Raw genomic sequence first — 27,403 nt, 5'->3', positions numbered from 1 at the left:
TTTTTATAAGTTTAAATAAATTATTAATTAATTAAGTAGCTAGGTTTTTGACTTTTTGTTTAATTTGGATTTCTAACATATTATTTTGGTTTTTCTTTCAAATTCTCTAAAGGATCTCCACACTATTTATTTTTCTTGTTAGATTAGGTCCCCCATCTATATCCTAATGATGAACCATGGTGGAGGGTTTGAAATGTTGATTCCAAAAATCGTATGTGATTAATCTGAAAGAGCGTTTTCTCTTAAGGATATAAAGAAGTGAATTTGATGCTAGAATAATATGTTTAAAGTTATTTATAAACATTCATTTCATCATGTAAGTATTAAAAAATTATGAAACAAAGAGTAGTGATAATTGATTATTAATTAGTCATTGTTATAAATGTATGAAAATATTATTAAATAAAGATTAATGATAATTGATTATTAGTTAGTTATTTTTGTACTGAAGGTGGCCTCTTATACAACTTATGAGGGAATTACTATATCCATGGAAATTGGAAGTACAATATAATAAAAGAAATAAGGTTAAATGAATATTATATTACCTTACTAAATGAAGATAGCTTTAATTATCGAGAATAGTTGTTAATTAAATATCCCTAGATGGAAAGGTCGGTGTTAGGTGGTTGGGAGGGATGGGGATAATAGCCAAAGACTTCTCTATGGGAGGGGCCTCAAAATATAAGAAGTTACTTGAAGGGAGGCTCTCACCTAAGGACTTGAATATCTATACACTCCTAGAGATAATTGACTAAAATTTGAACATTACAACCATTGTAATATGCATTTTCCCTTAATTTGATAACAAGATGATGTTGAACATAAGGGAGCTTGTTGAGTCAGAGAGAAATGATGGCTCTTTCTACTTAGTCAACAAACACCCATTTAGTGATGGAAAAGGGAAAAAGGTACATAAAACATACTAACATTATCCTATAACGAAATGAGTTGATGTTGATGGGAGTGAGTACATAAGAGTGAATGATGGGTAGTCCCTCCAAATCAAAATGGATGAAAATGTTGCCAACTACAACTCGTTGGGACTTTGACCATGACATACAAGATTTGGCTAATGAGTATGAAACTCAAGACTTTTGTGGAGCATTAATCATGGTTGACATTGGAAATAATAATAATTGGTTTGACATAACAAAACCCTGTGTTGCATTATAATAATGATAAATTAGATACTTATGCAGAATGGGAATCGTGGAAAATAGTAAAACTAAGTGGTCAAATTTAGGTCATGACTCAAGATGATAAGATTGATAACTATTTTGAGCATATATTTGTTGAATCAAGTGGGGGGTAATGGGATGCAAGAGGTGTTAAAGACATGGGTGACTTAGTGCAAATGCTTTGACCAAGGGAAACAATGACTACTGCTATGTGAAGATATATTTATTTAGATAATGGAATAGGATAAGTATTGTTATTTTTTTCAATTTGTTTTTTTGAAATATTTGAACCTTTTTTTTTGTATTTTTCTACTACTGAACTGTTGAAATATGGCAACAAGAATATTCCAATTTAATTTGTCCTTGAATTAAATTGTGAATTAAAATCGAATTTAGTCTTGACAGCGACTTGGAAATAATTAATTAATTCATTTTGAATTAATTAGTTGGAGAAATTCAAGTTAGAAGTCTTTTTGAAGTCATGCAAGAGCTATCCCTTAAATTAAGGAGATAAGATTGAGTTATATTTGAGTTGTAATTAGTTAACTCAGTTTATTGAGTTTAGTCCAATTAAATTAGTTCCAAACTGTTTGAGGAACTAATAGAGAGTTAAGAGTCAGTTGATGCATGCATGCACTCAACTAGTGCTACTCAAGTTAACTGAAGATGCACTCAACTAGTGCTACTCAAGTTAACTGAAGATTCCCTCATCAGAAACTCATGCATGTCTATTTTGAGAAAGACCTAGTTCAGATTAAATACAAGGATAGTGTACTATCAGTTGCATGTGTTTTCTTATAAAGAAAACTCATGCATGCAGTCAAGGCATCATTCCTTGAGGATTGCAGTTCTGATAGTGTGTGAGATCAGTGTTCCACTTGGTTGAAGGTGAATCATCCCAAAGGAACAACGCAAGGAAATAGGAGCTTGGAGGGCAGAGAGGAAGGCTTGAGAGAAGCCAAGATTGCCTGTGAGCATCTGTGAGGATTGTACTGAGAGCTGGCTAGCTGTGAGAGCTAAGGCTTTGTATAATTCCTATGTATTTCCACCTTATATGATAATACAGATAATGGGGTTTTTAGCTGAGGCTTTCCCCAAAGTATTTTCATGTGTATTGTGCATTGATTCTTCTTCTTCTAGTTATATTGTTCAGCTCGATCTTTAAGCTTCCGCAAATTGATAGTAGAAGTAGGTTATAGTATTTTGCTTTGATTTATATTGCATTATCGGGTTAACTTGGTGGATTAGATCATTTGTGTCACAACTTTCATCAACATGCTGAATGAGGTCATTTGTTTCACAAATTGCATTTGTTGTTTGGATGAGGTCTTTTGTGTCACAGACTGCATCTATCTTTTTTGTACATCTTGCATCAAGTAGATCTTGTTTTTGCCTCAATTTTATTTGGAGTGCATTAATGAGTTGTTCTTTCATATCTAGTTCATTTTGAAGATCTTTTGTTGCTTCTAATGTGTTATTCATTTGATTAATTATGTTTTGATTTTGCTTTAACTTCCACTCAAGTACTTCAATTTTGTTGTGCAATTCATGATTGTACTCTTGCAATTCTTTAATTTCCTGAGATGCATTTTGCAGGCGCTTTCCTCCTTTACCCATTTTGGTCTTTAACACGCTCACTTGTACTCACTCGTTTGATTATCACGTTCGCTTGATTATGTGACCTTAAGGTGTTAGATACTACCGATAATACACCCCAAAATTCGATTACAATCTTGAATTTAATGATTGAACTCACCCTCTCTCAAAGTAAAAAATTACTTTAGATTACAACAATGACCTTCCCTTAAAAAAATAATCTACTTATCACTCAATATTACAAATAACTATCCCTTCAAATATTACAAAATATACCTTATTCATCCCTTAAAAAAAAAAAAAAAAAAAAAAACTTATTTTAAAAATTTAATACACCTTCCAAATCAATAAGAAAATTGCATTATTACTCCACCAATACTCTTATCTCTTCATTAAAAGTACAAATTTCAAAAATAAATGGCATGCCTTCTCTCCATTAACAAACTTTACTTTTTAAAATGCTTTTACATAAACCCCATTAAAATATTTTAAAGAACTTTGCGAAATCACTTAAAAGTGATTTAACATTGTCTTTCAAAGAATTTTATAATTTCAGTGTGTTAAAGCATAAAGCAAAATACCCACCCTAAAAAGTAATTGGTTGGAGATATTTTCAACGACCTTATTCATTTAATTATTTTTCCTTTGACTTGGACGTAGGCCACTTCTATGTTGCAGGTCTTCCACACAATCCTTCAACGCAACTCCTCATGCTCACACAAGCCTTCAACGCAGTTCCTCATGCTGCAGATCTCTTTCATGCTCGTCTGCAGATTTCTTTCACGCCTGTATTTGTTATTTGTTCTTTCGTGTATGAAAACTGAAGCTAATGGATTAGAACCACTGGATGATAAGTGGATCTATTGTATTGCACACCAAATCTTTGGGTTAATAATATGTTTGTGGCACACATCAGAATACCGAAATTTCAAGTCGATTTACAAGGGTGGTTGCAATATCTATGTAGACCATGTGCAATCAACACACAGGGCGTCCTCTCTGAAGTGAATAATCCAAAAAATTAAATTCACATCACCCAAAAAACCTCCCTATGCACAGTGCTCGACTTTCTTCTCCTCTCACTCTGTGAATGTTCAAGCTTTCGGTGTTGTGACATAAAAATTTGTATCCACCATATACAAATGGTGATTGGGCATATCCAATTAGCAGGTTATGCAACACAGTCACGATACACCAGTCTGCTCGCCGTACCTATGACAGGGACTGATCGCCCATAATTTTCCAGAGAAATGAACTCATGCAACAACCTCCAAGCAGCTTCGTCCATCTGCAGAACACACTCCTCAATCATTTGTTGGACTTCGTGCAAATATTGATTTTTCACCCAGCTCCAATAGCGACTTCATATAGATGCAGAAAAACTATATAGACAATCAGGTTTTCTATGAAAAACTACCATGGATTCAGTCAAGCCTAAGAACCACAAGTGCTCCAATACCAGTTGAAGTAATTAATAAAAACAATATAGGAGAAACATGAGACAGAAAATGGGGAGAAAAGGCTTTGTTGCTTTAATTTATTAATTTACAAATAACAATACATTATAGAATTATCAATTTCTCTAGTTATAGAATTGAAGTTCTCATAACAAATTACCAATTTCGCTAATTGGTTGAACCTTCTTCACTACTTCCTCGACAATATCTCCATGAATATATCCAAAAATATTTTAGCTGATTTTGTGTGATCTCTATCTCTAACTTCTCTCATTATTCTTATCTTTGGTCACATGTAAACTCTTAGAATAAGTATACTTTCATCATAAATAATTTTATATTTTCTTATAAATTATTCCTTCACACTCCCTTTAATAAATACTTAATCAACATTTAATCTAGACTTAACAATTGTTAATATATGTATGAGGTTAACATTATATTTATAAATGGAGAACTAAAATCTCTTTGAATAAAATACTATTATTCATGCAAAATCTTTAATTAATACAATAAACTAGTGGTGGCTATGCCACATGCACAACTATCTTAAACAGTCAGAGGAGGTTGAATACCTCATGAGAGCATTAGATTGCACTCAAAGGAAGTTGACCCGTGCCAAAAATAGAAGAATTCATTGTTGAGTGGCACTTGTCAGAAAAATTTGAGAAAATCCCATACGTGAAAAGTATCCCAGAGTCAAATGTATCCATCCAATGGAGAGAGTACATGTGCCAAGTGTAATTTGTTGCCCTACATGTGCTCAATAGCTAGTTGATTTGTTAAAAATAACCCCTAGTACATTCTCCAAGTCAAAGTGTTAGTCCAAGATGTGCCAACAACTAGCCAATGGTAAAGAGAGTCAACGTTGGAGTTTACATGTGTCCAAGAGTGTAATCCATGATGCCATGTGTCCAGAAGAAGGTACAACATATCCCTCCTATCAAAAATAATAATAATAAATGATAAATGTTCCTTCACCTATGTTGAAAGGAGTGTGCTCCATCTAGCATTATATAAACAACACTCTACTAATATCCTAGTGATAGGTCACCACATGTGCTAGGGAACTAATATAGAATATTTCATGTATCACATAAGAAACCATTAAATCATTTCCATCATTCTCAATATATATGCATGAATAATTAAACCTCGAAATAACCTTTCTAGACATTATAATTAAGTAAATAAGAGCAAACACATTTCATATTAACTAGCAATCTCACACATGGACCAAACATCACCATCTTCTGTAATTATAACACAATATGAATACTAGAGCATATAAAGGTAATGGTGATACTCAAATAATAAAAATAGGTAATGAAAAGTACACCCTACTAACCAATATAATACTATGTCATTATCACACACTGGAATATGCAATCAAAACATCAATAAGGACAATATTTCCCTTTGCACGTAACATATTTCTTAAAAATAATATTTATCCCTTTGCATATAACATATTTCTTAAAAATATCATAATTATGAGATCCATTGTGATAATGTTGTGAAAGGTGTGTAGTTCAAAAAAATGTCCTTAGGAAATGCTAATAAATGATTTCCGTATATGCAAATATAGGGCCACTCGTATGAAAATTGCTCAAGAAAATGCTCATGCATCACACTAGTAACAAGATCAAACATATGTGATGGATCTCATTTTTTTTCCTCCATGAACATCCCTTAAACTATCTAATGGTTCAAAGAAGCTTATTTATGCATAATGAAGTTGATTACATGAAAAGGAACACAAGATTTAAAGAGACAAACATTGTTGGTCTATGCATTTATGTAATGCTAGGTGGATACTTTTATCTACCACCATCCTCTTTGAAGCCAAGATAAGACCGCCAATCATAAATAATGCCTCCACTAGACCCTACCTGTCACGCCCCCAAGCCTACGGTAGTCTTCCAACCGTGTCTGGCGAGGTGCGGCACCACCGTGTACTTTCTTTTTAATAATACTTGTACACATGGACTACGCCTTTCCACATTAACATACTTAATTCATCTTTCTCAATTAAGTAAAATGCATTAATCTTCATACACGTTCATAACCAATATGCAATTAAACCGAGAACATAACAATTGCACACAATCATAGAGGGAGGGTCAACTCCCGAACAAGTCCGCCCGATAATATATTATGAAAGATTTCAATAATACATCATACAAGTGTGCCCGGCAGAATCCAAGGCCAACACTTAGAATCTTATACAATATAGGCATAGACAGCCTTCTACATACACATTTGTGCACCTTTGCCTAAGAGCGGGTACCCACACGGGTCACCAAGACGCTCATACAATTCTGCACCAAGACCGTGTATAGAACCTCCTCAACCGTGATAATCCTCCACATAAGCCAATCCAAAATATGCGAAATTCCTCTTAACCTTTATCCGCATGAGGAATGCGCATTTCCTTAAGACCTTCGCACTTTTCCTTGTCCTTATGCGAAGACACTTGAGCGAAGTTCGATGGAGAAATGAAGCTCCATCCTCCATAATATATACGCTTCCTTCCATATGTTATAAGGGGGGGTGCACCACTCATGGCCGACCCCACCATGTCACATACATGCCCACATATATATATTATTTTATTATATTTCATTTTAATTAACCACACATATATATATATATGTACAAGTCTCCATATAATATATGTTTGTGTGTTTATTCGTTGCTCCAAATGAGCCCAAGCTTTTATGTTTATACGTACTCCATTGTGGGTTTATGGAAGGGTGTCTAGCCTTAAGGCTTCACCACATACGCCCGCAACATACATAATAACATGTCGGCCTCACTCCATTTGACAACGCATATAAACCATATTCAACACTTAATTTTATTTTAAGTGTTTTCCTTCGTCGCTTCTGAAATGTCGCACATTATCGTCGCAACATAACCGCAGTCCACCCGCTGTTCGTCGCATTGCTGCCGCCTGTCGTGTGAAGGGGCGCCCGCCCGGGTCGCCCTTCCTTCACACCTGCGCGCCCGCTGCTGTTGAACCGCGTCCGCCTTTGTTAAGTCGCGCCCGCCCATGTCGAACCGTGCCCGCGTTCCACATAACCACCATCGCCATGTCTGTCGCTCGGGTCGTCCGTCCATCGGGCGCGGGTCGCCCATGGGTGGCCCGCCCATCATGCGCGGGTCGCCCGTTTATCCATCGCACCGGCTCGTCGGGTGGCCGCACCCGCATACCAACTCGCCGCCTGCTCGTCAGCTCGGGTGACCGCACCTCGGTTCGCCATGCTTATCCGCCAGCTCGGGTGACCGCACCTTGGTTCGCCGTGCCTATCCGCCAGCTTGGGTGACCGCACCTGTGCCTCGGCTTGTCGTGCCCGTCGCACATCAACTCGTCGGGCCGCCCGCCCACCGTGCAAGGGTGCCCGCCCGGGTTGTGCCCACGTCCAACCACCGTGTGAAGGGGCGCTCACTCGTCGCGCACCTGCCCGAGTCGCGAGGGCCTTACATTCTCCTCCACCCGAAATCGTTGTTGTCCTCGACAACATACCATCTCGGTGGCTCTCCACCAAGATCAACATCAACAGGAGTCATCTCAATCCATGATGATCAACCACCATGTGTCGTCCTCATGTGAACTGCTGCCATGATACTCCAACAAATGCCAACACATCTCTGTACACTGATATCCCCCCATGTTTGAACTAGTTGGGTAGCTAATCCAACCGTCACGTCCAAACCATGAGAATGCACATCCTCATGCCACCATCAGTCGTTCCTCAAAGCATCCTGTCACATCCCGACTCGATCAAGAATCCATCCATAATCCATGCTCAGGTCCATGAAAACTCCATCCATCTCATCTGCAACATGTTGTCCATGATGTTTGGTGTTAATGTGCTACAAGTGATCAGCCACATCTATCCCAATATCATCATGTGTGTAAAGTAGTTGAGTCTCGGCTCAACCCATGTCTAAGTGTTGCCACCAAGGCATCATCATCATCATCGTGACCCCATCACCTCAAAGTGTCTCATCGATCCTCCACATCAAGTCACTCTTCCAAGCCATGCCCATACATGTACTTTGGAAGTATGCATCCCATACTGCATCAAAGTCTCCTGACCTCAGCTCCTCAATGCATCAGACCTCTAAGTCCACCATGTATGATGTCCCCAAAAGTCACAACAATCTCATGTCATCATGAGCTCCATAAACCATCCCCAACCAACATTCTAGCAAGCATACAAGTCTCGGCCAAAAGGTCCCTGCAAGATGCCTCAGCTCTCCATGTAGTAGGAATTCTCCATAGTTTCTCACAACTCCATCCAAGTCTCCAACCTGATGTCCACGACTATGTTGCCCATGTAGTCCAACCAAGTAGACACATCACAACATCGGTCATCCTCATCCAAGCTACAATCTTCGGTTTAGTGAACTCGGTCACCCCACCATATCATCATCATCACGAGTCCCTTCCATCATAGCTCCTCCACCAAAGTGTCCACCAAGGCTATCTCTGGGTCTCGGCCATGAGAAGTCCACCCAAGGGTGTGCCCTTCAATCTGTCCATGAGTCATGCCGGGCACTTAGCCATGTGGCTAAAGCATGACCCAATCATCCACAACGATCATCAAGTTCCTCCCTTGTCACGGGCCTTTGCACCTTCAACCATAAGGTCACAAGTAGCCCCAACAAGTCCTACAATAGTCGATAATCCCCTTTTCTCCATACAAGGTTCCATCATAGTCATCCATGGCAAGATCCTCCATAGCATAGGCAAACTGGCTTTGTCTTTCACTGCACAAGGTCCATCTACCAAATGTCCAAATGAAACACTAGTACCAATACTTACTTCATCATCAAGAGGCTCCTTCATGTGAGTGACCTCATCCATACATGTTGACAAACTGCACGATCCTGGGTTGACCTGATCATCCTCAAGTTCATCCTTTGTCGTAGCCAAGCTTGCAACATCTTCATCACGGAAGGGGACAACAACAGTCTTGCTGCCCTTCAAGAAATCTCGTCCAAGTATCATGTCGAAGCCATTCAACTTCATCACTATGAAGTCCAACTGACCTCTCCATTCTTCTATCTGTATAAGTACATCGTGTACCAAACCGACCACCTTAGCTCTAGAGTCCACTGCCTTGACCACCATAATAGATGTCAGCCCAGCCTCTTTTGCTAACCGTGTAGTCATGAAGTTATGTGTAACTTTCGTGTCTACCAGAGCTTGAATGGTTTTACCATAAACCCTCAAGTCTATGTAACCCAAACTGTTCTCCATAACCTTTGTCATGAGCAACCCTGCTCAAACCGAGTCTTGAAATCTTCACGAGCAACCCTGCTCAACACCTGAACCTTGTCCAAGTCTCCACGAGCAACCCTGCTCTGATACCACCTGTCACGCCCCCAAGCCTACGGTAGTCTTCCAACCGTGTCTGGCGAGGTGCGGCACCACCGTGTACTTTCTTTTTATTAATACTTGCACACATGGACTACGCCTTTCACATAAACATACTTAATTCGTCTTTCTCAATTAAGTAAAATGCATTAATCTTCATACACATTCATAATCAATATGCAATTAAACCATGAACATAACAATTGCACACAATTATAGAGGGAGGGGCAACTCCCGAACAAGTTCGCCCGATATCAATATATTATGAAATTCTTCAATAATACATACAAGTGTGCCGGGCAAAGTCCTCGGCCAACACTTAGAATCTTTTACAATATAGGCATAGACAGCCTTCTACATACACATTTGTGCACCTTTGCCTAAGAGCGGGTACCCACACGGGTCACCAAGACGCTCATACAATTCTGCACCAAGACCGTGTATAGAACCTCCTCAACCGTGATAATCCTCCACATAATCCAATCCAAAATATGTGAAATTCCTCTTAACCTTTATGCGCATGAGGAATGCGCATCTCCTTAAGACCTTCGCACTTTTCCTTGTCCTTATGCGAAGACACTTGAGCGAAGTTCGATGGAGAAATGAAGCTCCATCCTCCATAATATATACGCTTCCTTCCATATGTTATAAGCGGGGGTGCACCACTCATGGCCGACCCCACCATGTCACATACATGCCCACGTATATATATTATTTTATTATATTTCATTTTAATTAACCACACACACATATATATCTATATGTGTACAAGTCTCCATATAATATATGTTTGTGTGTTTATTCGTTGCTCCAAATGAGCCCAAGATTTTATGTTTATACGTACTCCATTTTGGGTTTATGGAAGGGTGTCTAGCCTTAAGGCTTCACCACATACGCCCGCAACATACATAATAACATGTTGGCCTCACTCCATTTGACAACGCATATAAACCATATTCAACACTTAATTTTATTTTAAGTGTTTTCCTTCGTCGCTTCTGAAATGTCGCACATTATCGTCGCAACATAACCGCAGTCCGCCCGCTGTTCGTCGCATTGCTGCCGCCCGTCGTGTGAAGGGGCGCCCGCCCGGGTCGCCCTTCCTTCGCACCTGCGCGCCCGCTGCTGTTGAACCGCGTCCGCCTTTGTTAAGTCGCGCCCGCCTATGTCGAACCGTGCCCGCGTTCCACATAACCGCCATCGCCATGTCTGTCGCTCGGGTCGTCCGTCCATCGGGCGCGGGTCGCCCACGGGTCGCCCGCCCATCGTGCGCGGGTCGCCCACGGGTCGCCCGTTTATCCACCGCACCGGCTCGTCGGGTGGCCGCACCCGCATACCAACTCGCCGCCTGCTCGTCAGCTCGGGTGACCGCACCTCGGTTCGCCATGCCTATCCGCCAGCTCGGGTGACCGCACCTTGGTTCGCCGTGCCTATCCGCCAGCTTGGGTGACCGCACCTGTGCCTCGGCTTGTAGTGCCCGTCGCACATCAACTCGTCGGGCCGCCCGCCCACCGTGCAAGGGCGCCCGCCCGGGTCGTGCCCACGTCCAACCGCCGTGTGAAGGGGCGCTCGCTCGTCGCGCACCTGCTCGAGTCGCGAGGGCCTTACACTACCCATTCCTTCTTGTCCTTGTGAATATTTGTCTATGGATTTTCTTGGTAGATTTCTCATGACCTTCCAAAAACAAAATTGCATTTTTTTGGTGGTGTGTTTGTTCTCCAAGATGTTATTCCTTGCACCAAAAACACTTCTACACATCAAGAAACTAATTGTTTTTTGCCGATGTCTAGTCTCACTTCAGACTTCCCCTCAACATTGTATCCAATCACATTTCTTGCTTCCATAGAAACTTTTAGAAGACCATTTTTCAATTGTTGTAGTGTTGGCTACAGTTTTCCATTACTTTTCATCCACAAGCCAAGGGGTAGACAAAAGTGGCCAATCAAAACCTAGTGCATGCCCTTCATATTTAAGACACTCAAAACAAGCAATAAGATACTTATTACATGTTTCACTGCATAGTTATAATCAAGTTGTCAATGTGTCTAATGGTCATCCCCCTTTGACATATATTATGGTTATTAGTCCCTAGACCCTTATAAGCTTCCAAACACCCTTTCTCCCATGACTGTAGTAATTTGAATGTATGATCCTTTCTTTAGAAGGTGGATAATATCCATTCTCGGGTCATTGAAGCTCTACAATCGTCCCAAGCTTATTAGAAATCACTCTAGGATCTTCATTAGGTGTTGGTGTAATTTTATATTAGTGACCAAGTTTGGTTGTATGTAGACAAATAATGTTTCAAAGGCCAAAGCCATAACAAGCTCAATCATATTCCCTACAACCCATATGCCATTTTGTAACATAACAATGAGAGTGCTTATTGTTTGTATTTTCCTTCTCTAATGGGCCTTCATAATGTTATTAATGTCAATCATCTGAATCTATATGAGCCACCTCTTTTGAAAGACCATATTAATGTATCTCACCTAGCAAATAATATTCCTAATTTTCAATCATCTTTTGACGTATTTAATATGCCAAATTTATACACTCGTTCCACTTGTAAAAAACAATATACTTCTTATCCTATTGAACATCAAGGGTAGTTGTTCACTCATGCCAAATTGTTTACCCAGTATGCAACTTAGAATACATTTTCCCATCTTATTGAGAAAGTAGGAACACTTTATGTTAAAACAAGGTGGAACTTGTGGCATGTAGGGAACTCCTCTCTAGGGAAGAATAATAAGATAATAGAAGTAAATAAATTGTTAATTTTAGGTATGTTCTATGTTGAGAGAAATTTACTTCAATTTTTCATTTTTATCTCAATATCAACTCCAGATTAGCAATCACATCAACATGATAGTAAAGTGCAGATAGAACATAACCATAAACATCATAAAACAAGCCAAGACAAGAGGACACAAGATGTGGCGCCAGCCAGGGACAAACCCCAATGTGGGGAAACCCTTGATCAATTCTTCTTATGTTCTTCAATAGTTCAGCAGAGAGAGAGATAGTACATATACATCAGAAGTCAACATTTTGACTTGTCAAAATAAGAGCAGAGATCTTCTCCAAGAAGATGACACATGAGGTAGCAGATCTAAACACAGGTGATTCCATCACCATGTTGTACCCATCACTGTGTTGCACCCATCACTGTGCTGCACTTCATTACACTATGTTGCACTCATCATACTGCATCCATCATCATTGTGTTGCACCCATCACCACCATGTTGCACCCATAATGTTGCACTTCATCATCACTATGTTGCACCATTCATTTTGTTACAACCATCATCATTGTGCTGCACCCATCATGATGCACTTCATCATCACTATGCTGCACCATTCACTGCGTTGCAACCATCATCAGTGTGCAGCAACCATCACTGAGCTACTCTCATCACCATGTTGCACTCATCACTATGTTGCTCCCATCACTAAGCTGCTCTCATCACCATGTTTCACTCATCATTGTGTTGTTCCCATCATTGAGTTGCTCTCATCACCATTGATGTCGCCTACATCATGTTGTATCAAACTTCAGTCCATCCTTGGTACAGTCAACAACAGGCCTTAAAAGGTTGCAATGATCCAAGAGAAGTTCCAGCGCTACCACACTGAATTGTGAAACCCTTAATGCTCTATGCTGCTAGCTATGGCCTATGGCCTAGCCCAGCAGTAAAATAGGTCTACACGCATCACCCAACTAACTTGACCCTTAAATAGCTCATCCTAGACAGACTTGTTAGATCTTCACTTTGAGGTTGCACCACTGTCAAATCCCAAGTTGTCTAGGCTCCTTCTATGACTGCACCTAGTCACCGAGATCCTATACCCAAGTCTATAGCATATGCCGAGACTGTAATAGTGTGTAGGACTTTCCTTAGGATTGCATATAGGTGCCTTTATTCATGCTTGTGTTAAGCCTTCTTCTATGACTATGTTAGGGCTATTTCCATGATAGTATTAGGTTCACTTCTATGACAGCATTGGGGCCTGTCTTCAGGCCTGCTTTATACAGTCATTACCCCTCCTATTCTCTGCGACTAGGGCATAATATGACCCTCCTAACTCAATGTCTAGATATCTCTTCTAGGACAACGTTTAGGATTTTTGTTTAGCCTCTCCTAGTCGTGATTCCAAGACTACATTAAAGTCTTTATAACAGCGTTAAGGATTCTCCATCATGACTGCAATTAGGGCTTGTTGTAGGATCTTTAAGAGGACCCTTTTTCCTCCACGTTTAGGGCTTCTTCTAGACTATAATATAGGGCACTTCATGGCAACGTAGAGCCTTCTCTCCCATGTCTGCATCTAGATCTAGGGCATCTCTTCCTAGGGCATTGTATTCTCTTAGGGTTTTCTTCCTTCCACCAAAACCCAAATGAATGGAGAGGAAGAGATCACAAGAGATGTGAGTGTGTGTCTCAAATGACTTGCAAAGCTCTTCTATTTATAATGCAACGATGAGGATAAGTGGGGGTAATTTGGTTGATGGCCGACCTTGACGAATTGTCACATAACACGATTAAATTCGTATATCCGTGAATACATGTCGGAATCGAATGATATTTAAATCAATCCTGCACCTTTCGACAAGAGGAATCCATGAAAGATATCGACTGCCATAAATAAGAAGACCCACATGGAGTTTGGCCCTAGTTGCCAATTTTAACACTCCATCTCAACCAGGGAGAACTCCATCTGCTATTCCATTTTCCAGTTCGTACTATCTCTGCCATCAATGCCCTTCACTACTCTGCTCTGTTGAACTATGAAGAAGAAGAAGTGATCGAAAATGTATCATACCATTCTCTATTGACCCGAAGTCAGTCCCATATAAAGAGAGTGTCTCATACCACTCTTACTGATCCGAAATCATTTCCAATAAAGAAAGTGTGTCAAACCACTCCCACTGACCCGAAGTCAGTTCCAAATAGAGAGTGTCTCAAATCACTCTTACTAAAACAATGTAAACTTTGAAACGGGAACCCATACTGTTACCCGTTTTGTAGAGATAGCAAAAAATTGACCCGATTTTGAAAAGGGGTGATGCAGAACACACATGTGTTTTTTAGAGCTTAGTTTTTGGCACTATAAATTTTTTTATGTACATTGCATTTTATAATGGTATTGTTTTTTATGCTGATTTAAAAATGTGATAATTCTACACCAGGCCCTTTTTAAAAAAAACTATTTTATTTTATTTTATTTATTTTATTTATTTTTTATTTTTTACTGTATGAAATGTAAATAATTATTTTGTAAATTTAATAATTTTTGAAGTGGTCTTTTTCTTCATATTTTCTTGTTTTTATTTTAATTTTATTTTTTTTGTAGTGAGGTTTTTATTGTTTCGCATATTTAAAGAAGAAGGTCGATATTTTGAATTTTTTATATTCTACATATTTATACATCATTAATTAATTTTTCAATCCACATGAAATAATTGTTTCTAAAAAACAATATTTTTTAACAATTGACATAAAAATAACCATTTTTAACATAAATATAATTAAAAAACTACACGTTTTGATAATTTTTTGCTACAATTGACATGCGAAAATCACAATTTTTATACGAAAATTTTAACTAAAAATAATTAAATAATAGTTTTTTTATGAATTTCATGTAAAAAAAATATTACAAATATTCAATGCATAACAACCTTAATTGAGTGTATATTCTTCTCATAAAATGTCAGAGTCAAAACATTGCAAGTATAACTACTTAATAGTTACAAAAAATGAGCTTGATTTCCAAGCATAACTTAAATTTAATCAACAATGGCACGTAATCCAAACTTTTCGTCCTCTAAAGTTTCATCATTGTCTTCTTCCACAATATTTTCTACTTCCTTTTGCTCATTTTCGTCTTCTAATGGATCTTTGATGTCTGCGAATCTCCCAATGTATGTCTTTCCAAACATCCCATGTAATGGTGGTTGAGGTTCCTACGTGATTCAATAAAGTCGCCTTTCTTCAACCCAATTTCTTGCATTGCATATGGAAGAAATTGAAGAGCATTGATTCTTTGCTGAATGAAATTGCATTGTAATGGATCTTTTTCAATTGCAATGCAATTTCTTCATTTTTGAAAGCAGCATGCTAATGTTGTACTTAATTATCAAGCACAAAAGAAATAATGAAGTAAATTAGTACAATGACATATTAATTAAAAAAATAACATATTGAAATTCAATTCTATATAATAAAATTTACCTGAGCCAGAAAAAAAATCGAGAACCCAATCTCATTCATTTGAACATATGTCTATAAGATAGTTAATCAATAATTGTGGTTTTTGATAAATGTTAACTATCTCTCATTTTGCTTCTTTGTCTTCATATGTTAGTTTTCTCACAACAGCATCATAAGTCAGTATTTGGCTATGACTCTTTCCGTCCACTTGATTAAAAATCATAGACATATAGCTATCATCTTTTGCCCAACTATCAATATGAATGAACTCACAATCATTTATAAATACTTGATCGTCACAGTTAAGAAGATTTGACTTTTGCCTGTAATATGAAATACTCAAAGTTCAATCAACTTGTACATAAATGAATTTTTCAACATTAATCAAATATAAATTTTAAACATCTTACCATGTAAGTTGCATCCTTGAATTTGTTTTCCCTTTGAAGCTTGACAATATCATTGCCAATTGTGTGTTTAAATGAAATGTCACAAATCTCCATAATGGTGATGATGTGACTTCTACAAATCCCGCAACCACTTTACTAAGAGCTTGATAAGTATAAGGGTCATTACTATAGTCAATGTTTGGAATATTGAAACCATGGGGAATATCTGCAATAACTAGGGCATACTCCCTTTTAGGTATGAGTTTAGAAATGTCTTTACAGTCGCCTTGTATTACTTGATATTGAACAGTGTCTAGCCCATTCCAAATGAAATGAGTAAGAGTTGGATCAAGTTCAACATTCTTAACACGTTGTTTCCTTAGTCCTTCGGTCTTTACTTTTTCAATAAAGGTTCTGAAGCTAGTTGGCTCTCCATTATCATCCTTCTTCATCTTTTATAAAATAAACAAATATATGTGTAAGCTATAAATTAAAAATAGTACACAGATGAATAAAAATGAATGAGTAAATCAAGATACCTTTTTAAATGCAAGATAAAAAGCTTTTAATATTGATGTAGAACTTGAATCTAGATAGTTGCGTACAACATCATCCCAACTATCTTCATTCAACAATCTAACCATTTGTTCTTGAATTTTCATGTAAACTTTGTGACTGCATAGATAAAGTAACAAAAAGTCAATATAATGATATGTATAACAAATACTACCAAGAACAACATGTTTTATTTAAAAGAAAATTATAATCTAGAAATAAATAAAAATAATTCAACAAACTTACTTTTGAAATTCCTCAGACATTTCCTCCAATGACAATTCCCCTGACTTCACACGAGATAATATTGTTTTGACAAATTTTTCATCTTTCACTCCTTGCATTGCTCTCCAAGGTGTGATAGTCATATCTTCTGGAAGCTGCTTCAATTCAGGACCTGATTTACTGCCGCCACATATCAATGGCTTAGACTTTTTGACCTTCTGGTTTTTAATGCCAATGTTTTCCCACATGCTAAAAATCTCATCAATCAACTTCCAAACATCTCCAATTCTAAATGCCAATTGGAAAATGTTATCAACACCTCTGAATATATCACTAGGAAGGTTGTGTTTTCCACCTTTTGAATTGGGTTTCTCTTCAATTTGATAGCCTATTTCCATACAACATTCCCTTCGGAAATCTGCAGTAACATTTATCCTATCCCCACCACATTTTTCTTTAAATTTACTATGAATAAATCTAACCCTTTGGATGAAAGTCATAGACATTCAATATTCATTATCTGAATTATGATCCCATGCCACTAACTTTGCTTATGTATCTGATAAACCAGCATAAATGATACATTTCATTGTTTCAAAACGTGGGTTATTGGGATATTCCTCCATCAATTGTCTTTGAGCTTCTACAGAATGGTTCCCCCCAAGCACATAATAATTGTATTCAAAACATTTTGACTTATCAAATGATTCTTTGTTGGGAACTTGAACTGGATCAACAAGAAGCACATAATTAACCACATGAGCATATGGATTGTACCTCATCAATGTCTTCAAGTTGTGAACATGCAGATGGTGTGGATTTTTGACTTGATATTGACATTGTCCTTCACCTGCCTTATAGGTTTGTCTGACATTAAGCTGAAATGTACAACCACCATCAATTAAGTTTTTATTTGTCAAATTCTGTCGAATGGCATTTTCTTTTGTTTTGATAATGCCATCCTCTAAATCAGCTCCTGGTGTAATGATTTCTCTGCTTTCTTTTGAAGTTTCACTAGGTTCTTGACTGTTGGTAATGACTACTTCAAAATCTTCAACTTTACTTTTCTTCGTCATAACATTTTCAACATATTTATTCTTGGGCGTTGTTACTTTTGGTCTTTTACGGCTCCTCTCAGTTCCAATATCATCTTTAGTAATGGCAACATATGCTTCACTGTCAGTTTCAACTTCATCGTCCTCAAAAGTAACTTGTCTACCCTTGCTAGATTGATCCATTAGAGGCTTTTTTTCCCGATCCTTTGGATGTAGTTTTGTAGCATCATCAACTACTACATTTTGCCTGTTTTCCATATCTTCTTCTAACACTGAGTAAAAACTGCTGACAACTTTCATGATATCATGCTCTATGAAATGAATGCCTCCCAACCTAATTGAGCAACTTTCAACAAAATTCTGCCAAACAAAATATCATATGTCAATAAAAACAAAATTAGACACTTTCAAGAAAGCAAAATACAAATATAAATAACAATACTTACGATGTTTTGTTTCATCTCATTTATGATTTGTTTACACAACTTTGTAGATACCTCTCTCATGTCATATAATGAATATGTTAGTCGATATTTAATCCTTTCATGTGACTTGGGAGCTTTTGTAAGTATGTAAACAACTTCAGTGTCTGGTACCGAACACATATCTATGACTCTTCCCATCAGCTCAAAAATTCCATTTTCATTCGGTATATCAATATATAGATATATGTTCACATTTTGGCTTTCTCTTTCTTTCACATACCAGATTCTTGATGGGAATTTCAACTCTTTTGAATTCTTCTAGTCTGAAATCATCTTCTTATCATTTGAGGCACTTGAAAGATTTGTAGCCATGAGCTCAGGTGGAGTTTGTTCACCAATGTTTTTTGAAGATGCACCTTTAAGAGTCTTTGGTCCAGACATATTCATAGAAATCTTCTTTGATGCCATTTTCCTGAAAAATAGAAACACATAAATCAGTAAATAATGAAAACATATTAACTTAAATCCACAACGAAAATATATCATAAATTTTTAATTTGTATAATCAAATAATTGAAATTAAAAAAATATTAACACTAAGAAATGGCAGAAGCCCACTGACACCACCCTGTCCATCCGCGGAGTGGCGATTCCCCACCCCCTATCCCCCACGACCCCCCTACCCCTCTTCCCCCCCAATCGACCCACGCCACCCACCCCACCCCACCTCGCAATCTGGCGGCCATCCAACCCTACCCTTACCCCCCTACCCCCATGCCACCCCACCCCCAACCAATTCCCCCGCATGCTCCCCTCCACCCCTACCCCTCGCCCCATAACCCCCACGCCACTCCACCCCCTTCCCCCTACCCCCTAACCCCCTATAGCCTACCCCCCCCCCCCCCCCCCCCCCCCCCGAGCCGAGCCACCCTACCCCGCAATCGGACGGCCACCCCAGCCCATCCTTACCCCCTTCCACCCATTCCCCCTACCCCCCTCGCCCTCCCCCACAACCGACGCACCCCTCCCTGCAATCAAACGGCCACCCCACCCCACCCTTACCTTTAACCTTACCCCCCTTCCCCTTACCCCCAACCCCCGCTCAACCCTCCCTCCTACTCACCTCCTACCCCCCATATCCCCTACCTCCTACCCCCCCCCCTCTCCCCTACCCCGTCAACCCCCCTACCCTTACCCCCTCTCTCTCAGCCCTCCTTCCTACCACCCTAATCCACCCCTTATCCCCCCCTTCTCCCCCAGTGCTCCCTCACACCCTCCTTCCCCTTACCCCCCTCTCCGTCAGCCCTCCCTCTTACCTCCCTTCCCTACTCCCCCCAACCCCCCCCTTCCAACCCCCTACCCCTCGGCACCCCTACCCTACCCCCCCCCCACCTGGCCCTCACCCGTACACCCTCCCTTTCCCCCTACCCGTCACCCCTACCCCCCTGGGCCCCCCCATTCCACCTCCTACCCAGCCCCCCCTCCTTACCCCACTACCCGACCCCCTCACCCCTCTACCCGACCCCCTTACTCCCCTCGACAACCCCACCCTACCCCCCTACCTGGCCCCCACTCCCCATCCCCTTACCCCCCTCGACACCCCCCCTACCCGGCCCCTCCATCCCACCCGCTTACCCCCCTTGGCACCCCCACCCTACCCCCCTACTCGGCCCTACACCCCACCCGCTTACCCCCTCGGCACCCTCACTCGACCCCCCTACCTGGCCCTCCCCTTACCCCCACCCAACCCCCCTACCCAGCTCCCACCCGCCCCTTACCCCCCTACCTAGCCTACCCACCTGACCCCCTTACCCCCCTTGGCACCCCCCCTACCCCCCTACCTGGCCCTCCACCCCACCTCCTTACCCCCTCAGCACCCCTCCTACCCCCTACCCGACCCCCCTTACCCACCTCGGCACCACCACCAACCCCCTCGCCCCTCGATCCCCCCTCCCTACCCCCCTATCCCCCTCCCTCCTCGACTCCCCCACCCTTCCCCCTACACGGCCCACACCCACCCCCTACCTTCCCCCTCCCCGACAACCCCACCCGAACCCCCTACCCAGCCCCCATCCACCCCCTTACCCCCCCCCCTAGGCACCCCTACCTAGCCCGCAACCCCACCACCTACCCCCCACCCCCCCCGCACCCTACCACCCTACCTTCCCCCTCCACCACTTGCCCCCCCTTGGCCCCCCTCCCCTCCCCCTCCACCCTCCTCCCCCCGCCCCCACCCGTCCCTCCACCTCTCGCCTCCCGCACTCCACCCCCTAAACCAGCCACCCGGGCGGGCCGTCGCCCCACTCCACGCCACGCCGGAGGCCCGCCCTCCTGCTCGGGTGGCCATCTCGTTGCCCACCCCGCGCCACCCCGGTAGCCCACCGGCCCGCCCGGGGTGGCCGTCCAATTCCAGGCGGGCCGCCGGGGTGGCGCGAGGTGGGCAGCGGTGCCCCACCCTGCGCCACACCAGCGGTCCGCCCGCCCGCCCGGGTGGCCAGCCGAGGGGGCGGAGGGACGGGTGGGAAGCGAGGGCAGGAGGGGGGAGGGGGCGAGGGGACAGTAGGGGGAGGGGCGAGGGAGCGGAGGGGGGCTGAGGGGGGCCGAGTGGGGAGGGGGGGTGCGTAGGGGCTAGGGGTAGGGTGGGGAGGTGGGGAGGATAGGGCGAGGGGGAGAGGGGGAGGGGGGCCCGGGTAGAGGGGTAGGGCGAGGAGGGAGGGGGAAGGGAGAGGCAGGGGATAGGGGGTTGGGGAACGGGGCGCAGAGGGGGTGGTGAAGCAGGACCGGTTAGAGGGGTAGGTGAGGCGGGGGAGGTGGGCGAGGGCTGCTGGGTGGGGGGTGGGATAGGGGGGCCGGGTAGGGGTGAGGGGGCCGTGGGGGGTAGGGAGGTGGGGTGGCATAGGGGTTGAGGAGCGAGAGGTGAGGGGTGAGGGAAGGGTTAGGGGGTGCAGTGGGATGGGGGTTGAGGTGTGAGGGGGGAGAGGAGGCCGTGGGGAAGCCGGGCCAGTTAGAGGGGTAGGTGCGGCGGGGTGAGAGGTGCAGGGTGGCAGGTCGGATGGGGGGGCCGGGTAGGGGTGAGGGGGCCGTGGGGGGTAGGGAGGTGGGGTGGCATAAGGGTTTAGGAGCAGGAAGTGAGGGGTGGATGGAGGGTTAGGGCGGTGCAGTGGGATGGGGGTTGAGGGGGGAGGGGAGGTCGTGGAGGGTGAGGGGGGTAGAGGGGAAAAAGGTGGGGAGGGGGGTAGGCGTGGGGTTGGGGGGCGACTGTGGGGGGGAAGGGGGGTAGGTGGAAGGATGTGGGGGAAAAGGGGTAGGGGGGAAGGGGTGGATGAGTTTGGGGAGGGGGAAGAAAGGGTGTGCGGAGGGAGTGGGTGGCCGGTCGATTGCAGGATGGGGGTGCCCCAGGCCCACCATGCTCACGGCAGAAATATTGGTTAATTAAGTTGACAAAAAATCTTAAGTTTAAAAAAAAAAATATACTTCGTTAAACTAATTTAATCTGAGAATTTTCAAGGAAAAATTTAACTGACCTTTTAATTGCGAGAATTCTTCGTTGAATATGTTGTTGATACCAATGTAGCTGCTCCACAAATTCGCTCCAAGTCTTTCAACGAACCTCAGAAAACCTTGATGTAATGTGAGTAATAGTGATAATGGAATATATAGGTGAAATTACGGAGATGTTTTACCGTATGGTGAATGCGGGATTAATCAGTTTTAATAAATTTTAACATGTTAATTTTTTTATGGCGATGAAGGAAAATATGATAAAGCGAATATTATGGAATTGTTTTACAGCGGGGTGAATGTGGGATTAATTTGTTTTAGAATGTATTATAAATTAAAAAAAACATTCAATTGTTTAGTAAATATTATATACTTTGACTATTAAAATAATTTAGGTAGAAGTTGTAGTTTACAATTTTAACTTTAATGATTTATTTCATAAAAAAAATTAGTTTACATTTTTCATTAAATTGTAGAATAAAATAATGAAGAGAAATAAATCTCACAAACTTTTAGGAGGGAAATATTTTCGCGAAATTTTTTGGGAGGAAAATTTTTGGAGGGAAATATTTTCGTGAAATTTTTTGGGGGGAAATTTTTGGAGGGAAAATTTCATTCTCTAAGCTATATAATATCTTTAGGAGACTCTCCATTTGTATCATTCAACATCTTCTATTTGTAAGGGATGGATTGTCCTGATAGTGAAGTTTCGATTTATACAGCGTCAACATCTTCATCGCGTAACAACTTTATTCATATGGATGAATATAGCAGGATTTCTTCCACTATGAATAGAAAGTCAATTCTTCCACTTAGTCCTGATCCTAAGGACTATGAGAGCAGCAATGATGAAAGAGGGGATGGAGAATTTCAAATAAATAAAGAGTCACAAATTCCACTTAGTCCGAATTCGAAGGACTATGAAAGCAGTAGTGATGATGAGCATGATGACAAATTTCGAAAGAATGGAGTCTCACGGTGTCCAATTAGTCCTAATTTTAAGGACTATGAAAGCAACAGTGATGAAGAGCATGATGTTGAAGTTCAAAAGAATGGAGTGTCACGATGTCCACTTAGTCCTAATTCTAAGGACTATGAGAGCAACAGTGTTGAAGAACATGATGGTGAAGTTAAAAAGAATGGAGTGTCACGGTGTCCACTTAGTCCGAATTCTAAGGACTATGATAGCAACAGTGTTGAAGAGCATGATGACGAATTTCAAAAAAATGGATTGTCACGGTGTCCACTTAGTCCTAATTCTAAGGACTATGAGAGCAGCAGTGATGAAGAGCATGATAATGAATTTGAAAAGAATGGAGTGTCAAAGTGTCCACTTAGTCCTAATTCTAAGGACTATGAGAGCAGTAGTGGTGAAGTCCATGATGATGAATTTCAAAAGTATAGAGTGTCACAGTGTCCAGTTAGTCATAATTCTAAGGACTATGAGAGTAGCTTTGATGAAGAGCAGGATGATGAATTTCAAAAGTATGGAGTGCCACGGTGTCCAGTTAGTCCTAATTCTAGGGACTATGACTGCAGCAGTGATAAAGAGCGGGATGATGAATTTCAAAAGAATGGAGTGTCACGGTGTCCACTTAGTCCTAATTCTAAGGACTATGAGAGAAACAGTGATGAAGAGCGTGATGATGAATTTCCAAATAATGGAGTGTCGCAATGTCCTCTTAGTCCTAATTCTAAGGACTATGAGAGTAGCAGTGATGAAGGACAGGATGATGCACTTAGTCCTAATTCTAATGAGTATAAAGGTAGCAGTGATGAAGGACAGGATGATGCACTTAGTCCTAATTTTATGGACTGTGAGAACAACACTGAAAATGCACATGAGGAAGTTTATCCAATAAACATCAAGTCAAATTTTCCATTGAGTCCGAATTCTAAGGACTATGACAGTAGCACTGAAGAAGGGGAAGATGAAGAATATCCTCCAAGTCAGTATTTAGAAAGCACAGTTGATCATAGTGCGAATAAAATTCCTCTTAATGATGATGAAAATCCTTATACAAATGATGATCCTATGATGGAGATGTTGCCAAGAAATATTGTATCGAGGAGTAGGAGCAGACCTTTTCGTATCAATGCAAGATGTTCTAGTTATACAAGGGGTAGAGAAGAATATCTGACGAGAAAAAGTTCTATCAGCGCACTCATTTCAAGTGAATGTTGCCAAAAAAATTGCTTGAAACATATGGATTTCAAATTTGCATTAGAGAGCAGGAAGAGATATTTGTCAACGAATAAAAGCATGCAAAATTCATATTTAGTTGGGTGCATGCAATCTACATTGTCAGGTTATGATTATCATGTTAGAACTTTATTTATCTGTAGAAAAGCTTTCAAAATGTTTCATTCGATTGAGAATTTTCATCTCTCAAGAATTCAAGAAAATTTGGAAAAGGATCCCACATTTTATTCTGAAGTACATCATAAAAGACAGTTTGGGCCATTATCAAATACTGCAATGTCATGGATGAAAGATTTCTTTTCAAATCATGGAGAGTGTATGCCAAATAGAGAGACAATACATATTCCGGATAATTTTTCAAAACACGAAATCTACAACTTATACAAAGAATATGCAAAAATTGTTGAGGGACATGGGCAGTTTATTACATATCAATATTTTGTGAAGGTATGGAAGAAAGAATTCAACAATGTATGTATTCCTAAGAAGACAATGATGGGGATTTGCAGTACATGTGCTTCTCTTAAATAAAAAAGGGACAAATGTGAAGGGTCAAAAAGAGGTAGGCATTCATAACTTTAACTTTTAAAATTGTATATTCATCAAGTATGAAAATATGTTTCTTAATGGCTTTTTTTAATGTTGTGTAGATTCAATTGTCAAAGAACTTCAGGAGCATTGCGAACAACAAACAAATGAAAGGAAAAAGTTGTACAAGCATCGAAAGAAGTGTTATGATAATCCAAATAAATATTTGGGTTTGATAATTAATGGTATGGACCAGAAGAAGACACTTTTACCACATTTTGTTCGCACACCCAAAAATTTACAGGAGGAAAACTTTATTCAGTATCACTTGGTCGATTGTATGGTCTTCAATGGGAAAATGTTGCCAAAGGTGTACTTCACAGCTCCAAATATTCATAATGATGCAAATCTGACCATAACCATAATTCATGATGTGCTTTCTCATTGGTCTGGTAATCTTCTTGAAATTTTGTATCTACAATTGGACAACACTTGGCGTGAAAACAAAAATCAGGTTGTTTTTGGATATCTAAACATGCTTGTTGAATTGAGAATTTTCCAGAAGGTAAAGGTTGGTTTCCTTACTGTTGGGCACACTCATGACCATATTGATCATATGTTCAGTCGTTTTTCAGTCACATTGAGGAGGAAGGAAGTTGGGAGCTTGCCATCATTAATTGAATGTATTAAGAAACCATACATGCCAGAGCCTACTTTTGATGTGTTGGAAGAAACTATTGACATGCGAAGGTTTATTATGGGATCATATGGTGAGGGGAAATGCATTGAACAAATTAATGACATTAGCTTCCAATATCAATTTCGCATCAAAAAAATTGATGGGAAAACACTAATATGGGGCAAGAAGTATTCAACTACTGCAGAATGGACATTGTCATCAGGTTTGCAATTTTTGAAGTTCATTTCAGATCATCCAATATTTGCATCAAAAATATTGTTATTACAATCAGTTGGTGAAGTTCATAATGCATGCAAACAAAATAGAAATATAAATTATTCTGATTACCTAGAAGAAATTAAAAAATGTATTAGATATACATATGAGTACTTTGACATTGCTGATTCAGTTTGGTGGGAGTCATTTTTCAATAATCAAAGTGATATTATTTCAACAACAACAAATGAAGATATACCTTTGAAAAATCCATTTATTTGGCCACAAAATGTGTCTAATGCACATGAGGAAATAAACATTGTTGAACAGCAACAATCTCAAGGTATTATTAATTCTTCACAGGCAGAGGAAAGAGAGATGTATATTGGTTCCAGAAGATCTCGTACACAACGTGAATCCATGGAAGACCCTTATAGGGGTTTAGTACATGATATTAAGGAGGGTTGCATGATTGCAGTACTAGAAAATGGAGATCCCAATGGCTATCCATTCTGGGTTGCTAAAGTTATAAAGGTCTTTACAGAAAATGAGGATGTTACAAGTGTTGAAGTACATTGGTATGCCACAAATACACATCCATTCAATGGTGTGTATAAGCCAGAGATGGTAGTTGACAAAAAAAATGGCGAAAAGAGAAAAAGAAAGGGTACGAATATAAATCGTCGCCGCACAGACATATTGAAATTGGAGGATGTTGACATACTTGTTTATAACTTCAATTTAACAAAGAGAGGGACTCTTCACTTCAATACGATAGAGATTCTGAAAAGGTTGTTACCAGAAGGAACAGTGTTGAGATGGGAGTCTACTGAAACCAGTCGTAGATCTAGAATAATTTTGAACACTGAAATGATGGGCATGCATGTGGACTAAGATGGGGCACCAGTTGATGAAAGAGAAGAATATGGAACATCTTCGTTAGCATCCAGTCACTCATCTGAAGATGTGAATTCTGATGGTGTGCAAGAAAATATGAGTGATTTTGAATAATTTTTTAAGATAGTTTATCTAACTAATGTATGCATCGTATCTTGTAATAAAATTTTTTATTTCCATATGGTGTTAAATGAGAAGTTATGAGTCATTTTTATGTTGTTGGATCATTTTACTAGCATTTTTTTTAAATTTTGACGATTGAACCTAAAAAAAATCATCATTCCAGTATAATCATTTTTTCGTTTTCAAGCTGTATTTTGCACGAAAATTTTGTTTTCACTGCCATTTTTAAAACATGTTCAAAATTTTCCCTAAAAAAAAACCATCGTTCCAGTATACACACTTTTCGTTTTTAGCATTGTTTTTGATGTTTTTTTGGCCAGAGTTCTCGTTTTGAGTTTATAGTTCCATTTCAAAGTTTACATTGTTCTAACTCGAAGTCAGTTCCATTGATCCCAGATCAATATAGATCATCCTATGATAGGGAGTACGGTAGTTACACAATGCGTCCATTGGTACTACTATGGTACCTATCCTCATTTCCCTGCTCATTGGCCAGCTGAGAGGTACTTCCCATGAGTACCAGACTACATGGGTAGGATGTCTCGGTAGGAGAAGGATGAACCACTCATCTTTCCTACATGTTGCCACGGGGTATCTCAGGGGAAGGTCGAAGCACTCACCCTATGATTGTGTCTCGGCATGAGAAGGATGAACCACTCATCATGCCTACATAGGAAACCACTAGGGGAACGTTGAACCACTCACCCTATGCCCCTCGAATCTCCCAGAGCTCAATGTCCATATCATATAGGACTTTCAGGAGA

The sequence above is a fragment of the Pinus tabuliformis genome, chromosome 8, assembly GCF_031772625.1.
Source record: "Pinus tabuliformis cultivar Carrire ecotype Pingquan chromosome 8, CPIR1, whole genome shotgun sequence".
NCBI classification, from domain to species: Eukaryota; Viridiplantae; Streptophyta; class Pinopsida; order Pinales; family Pinaceae; genus Pinus; species Pinus tabuliformis.
The sequence above is the reverse complement of the archived record's forward strand: the minus strand, read 5'-3'. Positions refer to the sequence as shown.